Below are 7,458 nucleotides of genomic sequence, written 5' to 3'. Positions count from 1 at the left end.
TTTGAAGTACTTTTTCACTCAGAAGGAGCTAAACATGAGGCAACAAAGGTGGTCGGAACTAGTAAAGGATTATGACTGTGAAATTTTGTACCACCCGGGGAAAGCAAACGTAGTGGCAAATGCTTTAAGCAGAAAGATGGCCCATTCCGCAGCTCTCATTACCGGACAACTCACCTATGCAGGGAACTGAGAGGGCAAAAATTGCAATAGTCATGGGGAAGGTCGCGGCACAGTTAACACAATTGTCGATGCAAGCCTAAGGTAGAAGATTATTGATGCACAGAGAGACGACCCTTATTTGGAGGAGAGAGTTCGTAAAGTGGAGTCAGGCCAGGATAGAGAATTCTCTATGTCAGCAGAAGGCGGCCTTCTTTATTAGGGGCGTCTATGTGTGACGGCGGTTAGTGACATTAAGGATAAGCTATTGTCAGAGGCTCATAGTTCCCTATTCTCAGTCCACCCCGGTAGCACCAAGATGTACTAGGATCTGAAACATTACTATTGGTGGAACGATATGAAAAGAGAGGTTGCGGAGTTTGTCAGTAAGTGTTTGGTGTGCCAGCAGGTGAAAGCCCTGAGGCAGAGGCCAATAGGCTTGTTACAACCATTAAATGTACCAGAATGGAAGTGGGAGCATGTGTCTATGGACTTCATCGTGGGGTTGCCTCAAACAGTTAAAGGTTTCACTGTGATATAGGTCGTTGTAGACAGACTTACGAAGTTAGCACATTTCATACCTGGAAAGTCCACTTTTTCAGTGAATAAGTGGGCACAAATATACATGAAGAAAGTGGTAAGATTGTATGGAGTACCCGTGTCCATTGTGTCGGATAGAGACCCTCGTTTCACGTCTAACTTCTGAAAGAGTCTCCAGGAAACAATGGGGACCCGATTAAACTTCAGTACAACGTTCCACCCTCAGACTGATGGGCAGACAGAGAGATTGAATCAGATACTGGAAGACATGTTGCGTGCCTGTGCCATAGAGTTTTTCGGAAGCTGGGATGCTCACTTGCACTTAATGGAGTTTGCGTACAATAATAGCTACCAGTCCACTATTGGAATGTCACCCTTTGAGGCCCTATATGGGAAGAGTTACAGGTCCCCTATGTGTTGAGATGAGGTAGGAGAGAGGAGATTGTTAGGACCTGAATTGGTGCAGACCACAAATGAGGCCATACAAAAGATCAGGGCTCGTATGCAGACAGCCCAGAGTAGACAGAAGAGCTATGCCGATGTAAGATGTAAGGACCTGGAATTTGAGACGGGGGTGAAAGTGTTCTTAAAGATGGCACCCATGAAGGGTATTCTGAGGTTTGGCAGGAAAGGAAAGTTGAGTCTAAGATTCATTGGACCTTTCGAGGTCCTGGAACGAGTTGGCCCTGTAGCTTACCATTTGACCTTACCTCTAGCATTGTCTTCAGTTCATAATGTCTTCCATGTTTCGATGCTAAGAAAGTATGTGGCAGATCCGTCCCATGTAGTTGACTACGAGCCCTTACAATTGAATGATAACTTGAGCTACGAGGAGAAGCCCATAGAGATTCTTGCCAGAGAACTAAAGACATTGCACCGTCGGGAAATCACTTTTGTGAAAGTTCTATGGTAGAACAACCAGTTCAGGGAAGCCACCTGGGAGCGAGAGGACGAGATGAAGGCCCAGCATCGGAGCTTTTTCAAGGATGAACTTTCGAGGACGAAAGTTCTTTGAGGGGGGGGAGAATGTAACATCCCACACCTTTTTATTTATTTATTAATAATGTAAAACTTTTCCCTTTTCAGTAATTGTCCTTAGTTGAAGGGCATGTTTGGAATTCTGAATTTAAAGTATAAATGCGAGGATTTAAGTGTTGTCGTGGAATTTATTAAAAAATTATTCAATTTGAAAAGTTATGGCAGGAATTAATTATTTTTGGAAAAAGGAAAGTAATTAAATAGTATAAAGTGGGTTAAGGAAAGGATTTAATTAAAGTTATACTATTTTCCTTTTATTATTATTATTATTATTATTATTTTATTTTTTTTATCATCATCATCATCATCATCATCATCATCATCATCATCATCATTATTATTATTATTATTTTAAAAAATAAAAGGACCCCCCTCACATTTTCCCTCACACGAGCCCCCCTCCTCCGTTTTCTGCTTCCTCGCCGCCTCTCTGTATCGCGCCTCTCAGCTGTCCTATCGTCGCCGTTCGTGGGTTCCGGCTGGCCAGATCCTGCCGGTCAGACACGCTGCCAGTCGCCCAGCTCTCCAAACTACCGTCGCCTGAGCCCAAGCTGATCTCCACCGTCGCTCGTCGTGTAAGCTTCTGCCTAGCCGACTCCTTCGCAGCACGTCCGCTCAACCCGCCTAGATTCGAGCCGCCGACGTCCTCCTCCGCCAGATTCGAGCTCCCGACTGCTTCCAGCGCCGCCAGCCCTGTTCGTCGCCAGGACCCGCCTACACCACTAGACTTGTGCTTTGAGTAAGCGATTGATTATTTTTGGGCAAGATTTTGGTTGATCTAGTTTGATTACCCATTTGGATTTTGGGTTAAAAATTTGTTATCTCTATATTTGGAATCCAAATCCAAGATTGGAGTACTTCAGAGTGCACAACGTGCTGTTTAGTGAATTCGAGTTCATTCGGCAAGTATTTTTTGGTAAGCATTGTGACCCTTGTTGTTGATTATTAGGTACTTTTGGTTGTTGGACTGATGAAGAGTTTGGTTTTAGTTTCTCGAAGGTTCCAAGTCGTTGTCCTTTGGGTTCTAAAATCTGCTAAGAAGAAATTTTGAGTCGAAATCTCGTGAGTGTTGGTTGATCAAGTTTCGTTGGGTAAGTTCATTGGTGATCCCAAAATTTAATTTGTGTATGGATCTTGGTTCCAAGAATTTAAAATTTGTGTTATGTTTTGTATTAGGGGACTTAGTTCAAGGGTTTTTGGTTGGAGATCATTAGCTTGGATTAAAAATCGAAATTTGATTTTGAGGTAAGTAATCTTACTACTGGAACTGCCCACGGGCCAGGCTTTAGTTGTATGCTAGCATGATAAGTGTATGTTATGATAAATGTTAGCATATTGATTGATAGTATGACCCGAATCAAAGTATGTTCTGGCACGAATTCTGATTTTTTTACATACACACCTAAGTACTTGATCGTTAGTATGTGATAGTATGTGTTTTCATATGTCGATGTCTGATCTGCTGGTGTTGAGGCATACTTGTATGTTGTGGATTTATGATGTAAGTTAAGCATGGATGATGTATAATATGTTGTTAAGAAATATGTATATGTGATGAAGCCATGGTATCAAGGATTTTTATGTATGTTTTAGAACTGTACAATGTTGAATCTTAGCACGTTAAGACTGTGTGAATATCCTCATTGATCAGTTAGATACTCACCAGTTTATGTTTCCTTCGGGATTAACCAGTTTATGTTTCCTTCGGGATTCACCAGTTTGTGTTTCCTTCAGGATTCACCTGTTTTGCGTTTCCTTTGGGATTCACTAGTTTGTGTTTCCTTCGGGATTCACCAGTTTGTGTTTTCCTTCGGGATTCACCATTTTGTGTTTCCTTTGGGATTCACCAGTTTTGTGTTTCCTTTGGGATTCACCAGTTTGTGTTTCCTTCGAGATTCACCAGTTTTGTGTTTCCTTCGGGATTCACCAGTTTTTTGTTTCCTTCGAGATTCACTATTTTTGTGGGCATACTTAACTACAATAGGATAGGACTCAGTCTCTTATTTGTTACATGTATTTATGTGCCATAGGCGGGTATTAAGAGGACTTAGATGCCTAGCCTGACCCAGTGGTGGGATTACTTACTGAGTATTTCACACTCATTCTTTCTTATGTTGATGTTTCAGGTAAGGGTAGAGATGCACCGACGATGGCGGAACGAAATTCATGATCGAGCCACTAGGACTAGTTTTTACGCTTCTGCATCATGAAATTTAGAGTTCTTTTCATGTTTCCCTTAATGTTTAGTTTTGATGTTTGAAACTTATTATTAAGAATTGTTTTTCATATGTATTTATTATCCTTTATGATTTATGGGTACCCTATTATTGTTTTTTAACGATTGCATTTAATAAATGTTTTTTAAACTTCCCTTGTTTTTAATTAGCATTTATTTCAAATGACTGAGCGTCATTTTAAATTCTTTTCATGCATTTATTTTAGTAATGGCCTTACCTAGGTCCTAGGGGTCGGGTCATTACATTTGTTTAGGTATTTATCTATTTGTTGTGCATCAATTATCCTTCGCCTTAATGCAGGTCTTGTAATTAACTGTGCTATTCGAGTTGTGAAGGTTTCTGGTATTAGTGAGATCTCAGCTCTTTCAAGGTCATCCATTATGTGTTTGGAGATGGTACTTAGGGCTACTGTATGAGCAGACTTTCTGCTAAGAGCATCTGCAACAATGTTAGCTTTTCCTGGATGATAGAGAATCTCACAGTCATAATCTTTGACTAATTCTAACCATCTTCGTTGCCTCATATTTAACTCTTTCTGGGTAAAGAAGTACTTAAGGCTTTTATGATCTGTATAAATTTTGATCTTTTCCCCATATAAGTAACGTCTCCATATCTTTAAGGAAAAGACTACGACAGCTAACTCCAAGTCATGAACGGGATAATTTTGTTCATAAGGTTTTAGTTGTCTTGAAGCAGATGTTATTACCTTTCCGTGTTGCATCAATACACAACCAAGCCCCTTCTTCAATGCGTCACTGTACACAGTTAAACCCCCTGATTCTTCAGGTATAGTGAGAATAGGAGCTGTGGTCAACCTTTCTTTTGGTTCCTGGAAGCTTTGCTCACATGCTTGGTTCCAGACAAAAGGATTATTCTTCTTGGTGAGGTTAGTTAAGGGTAATGCTATACTTGAGAAATTCTTCACAAATCGTCTATAATATCCTGCTAATCCAAGGAAGCTTCGCACTTCACTGACTGTTGTTGGGCGAGGCCACTTGCTAACTGTTTCAATCTTAGCAGGATCCACTGAGATTCATTCTTGCTTTACAATATGCCCATGGTAGGCAACTTGTCGTGTCCAAAATTCACACTTAGAGAGTTTGGCATACAACTTTTCATTTCTTAATATGGAAAGGACGTCCCTAAGATGTTTTTCATGTTCTGCCTCAGACTTGAAATAGACTAAAATATCATCTATAAATACAATCACGAAGTTATCAAGATAGTCCTTAAAAATTCTATTCATCAAGTCCATGAAGGCTGCTTGGGCATTCATTAATCAATAGGGCATCACAACGAATTCATAATGCCCATATCTTGTTCGGAAAGCAATTTTGGGTATATCAGACTCCTTGATTCGTAGTTGATGATATCCAGATCGTAAGTCTATTTTGGAGAATACTGAGGCTCCTTGTAATTCGTCAAATAGGTCATCAATACGTGGGAGTGGGTACTTATTCTTTATTGTCAACTTATTCAACTCCTGATAATCTATACATAAATGCATTGATTCATCCTTTTTCTTAACAAATAAGACAGGTGCTCCCCATGGAGACATGTTAGGGCGTATAAATCCCTTATCTAACAATTCTTGTAATTGTATTTTGAGTTCTTTTAATTCCACAGGTGCCATTCTATATGGTGCTTTAGATATTGGTTCAATTCCGGGAATTAGATCTATACAAAATTCTATTTCTCGACTAGGTGGTAAACCTGGTAGCTCTTCTGGGAATACATCTTCAAATTCTCTTATTATAGGAATGCCCTTAATTTCATCATTTTGGTTTCGTAAATCCACTACACTTGCTAAATATGCCCAAGCCCTATGGTTGAGAAAATGTTTAGTTTTTAAGGCTGAAATAATTCTTGGGGTTGATTGTGTATTAGAACTTTTAAACTTAAACTTGGTTCCTGTTGCAAAGATGAATATGACCTCTTTATTATGGCAATCTCTGCTTGCATAGTTTGTTGCTAACCAGTCCATACCTAGTATTTTGTCAAAATCACTTATGTCTAGGATGATAAGGGTAACCCCTAGTTTATGTCCTGATACTGACAATTCACAGTTTTCTACTACTGAGTGGGCCAATATAGATACTCTACCAGGAGTAGCTACGGATAGAATGTAGCCTAAGGGCTTTGATGTTAATTGACCATGTTGTGCAAATGCTGTAGAGATGAATGAATGACTAGAGCCCGAATCAAATAAAGTAAAGGCATAATACCCGAGGATGGGTAATGTACCTATAACAACTGCATCTTGATCCTCTGCCTCTTGACGTGTAACAGCAAACACCCGTCTTTTCTGTTGTTTGGTAACCTTGTTACTAGTAGGCTGGGTGGTCTAGGCAGTTGATACTTGGTTGATGAGCTTTAGGCAAGACTTTGCATAGTGACCCGTCTGGCCGCAGTTGAAACACAACCCAAAGTTCCATAGACATTGCCCCTGATGGTGTTTTCCACAATTTCTACACTTAGGATATGTGAATGTTTGACTCTTCTATTGTGACTGTACGCCCTGAGTGCTTTGGGAAATTTTTTCTTGCCATTGTGAATGTTGGAAGCCTTGTTGGGTGAATTTCATTTTTCGATTTGGCATGAATCCTCGTTCAAAAGTTTAGGTTTTGACAGCAAGATCTACTTTCATGAGTAAGGCCGACTCGAGGGCAAGAGCATACTCTTTGTGTCGGAAAGCAATAACAATGCCTCGAAAATGCCTTCTTTTAATCCTCAAATAAACCTTTCCACCTTTTTCTCTTCCGTGTCCACTAGTCGAAGGATAAAATGGGACAAGCGATCAAATTTCCATTCATACTCTACCATCGACATGTTCTCTTAACGAAGATTAAGAAATTCCATTTCCTTTTGATATCTCACTGTCAAAGGGAGATACTTATTGTAAAATGCCTGATTGAATTGCTGCCATGAGACTGAACCTTTGATTGTTCTTTGTGTGGATTCCCACCAGAACTTTGCATCGCCTCTTAACATGAAGGTGGCACAATTTACTTTCTGTTCTTCTGGGATTTCATATGGTAGAAAATAGTTTCTATTTCTGTTATCCAATTCTCTGCTATAATAGGATTCACAAATGATCCATCAAATGTTGAAGGATTGAACTTCCTGAGTTCTCAAATGATCTTCAAGTCATTTGTATCGTTGGTTATTGGTGTGGTGGAAAAGGTTGTGTTTCCATTACTCATAGTTTGTATTAGCATTTGTAGCGCATCTAGTGTAAGTAACACGTAAGGCGTCTGTCCATGTCCTTGATTTTGATCCCTTGTGGGTTCACTTCAAGGTCTGCCTCGTCGTGTTAAAGCCCTTTGTGGTGGCATCTGGTACACAATTTATTTTCATTATAAAGAAGCAATCTAATTTTATTTTTTTTTTAACTCATACCTTATGTTTACTAAATTACTCGTTTGAAAATTCCACTTACCAGCATATGTGGCATAACTGTGGGCATCACTTAACAAGCCGAACCATC

Source organism: Benincasa hispida, chromosome 3 (assembly GCF_027475165.1).
Source record: "Benincasa hispida cultivar pf3 chromosome 3, pf3_genome.v1.1, whole genome shotgun sequence".
In the NCBI taxonomy this organism is placed as follows: Eukaryota; Viridiplantae; Streptophyta; class Magnoliopsida; order Cucurbitales; family Cucurbitaceae; genus Benincasa; species Benincasa hispida.
This window is presented reverse-complemented; position numbering follows the sequence as displayed.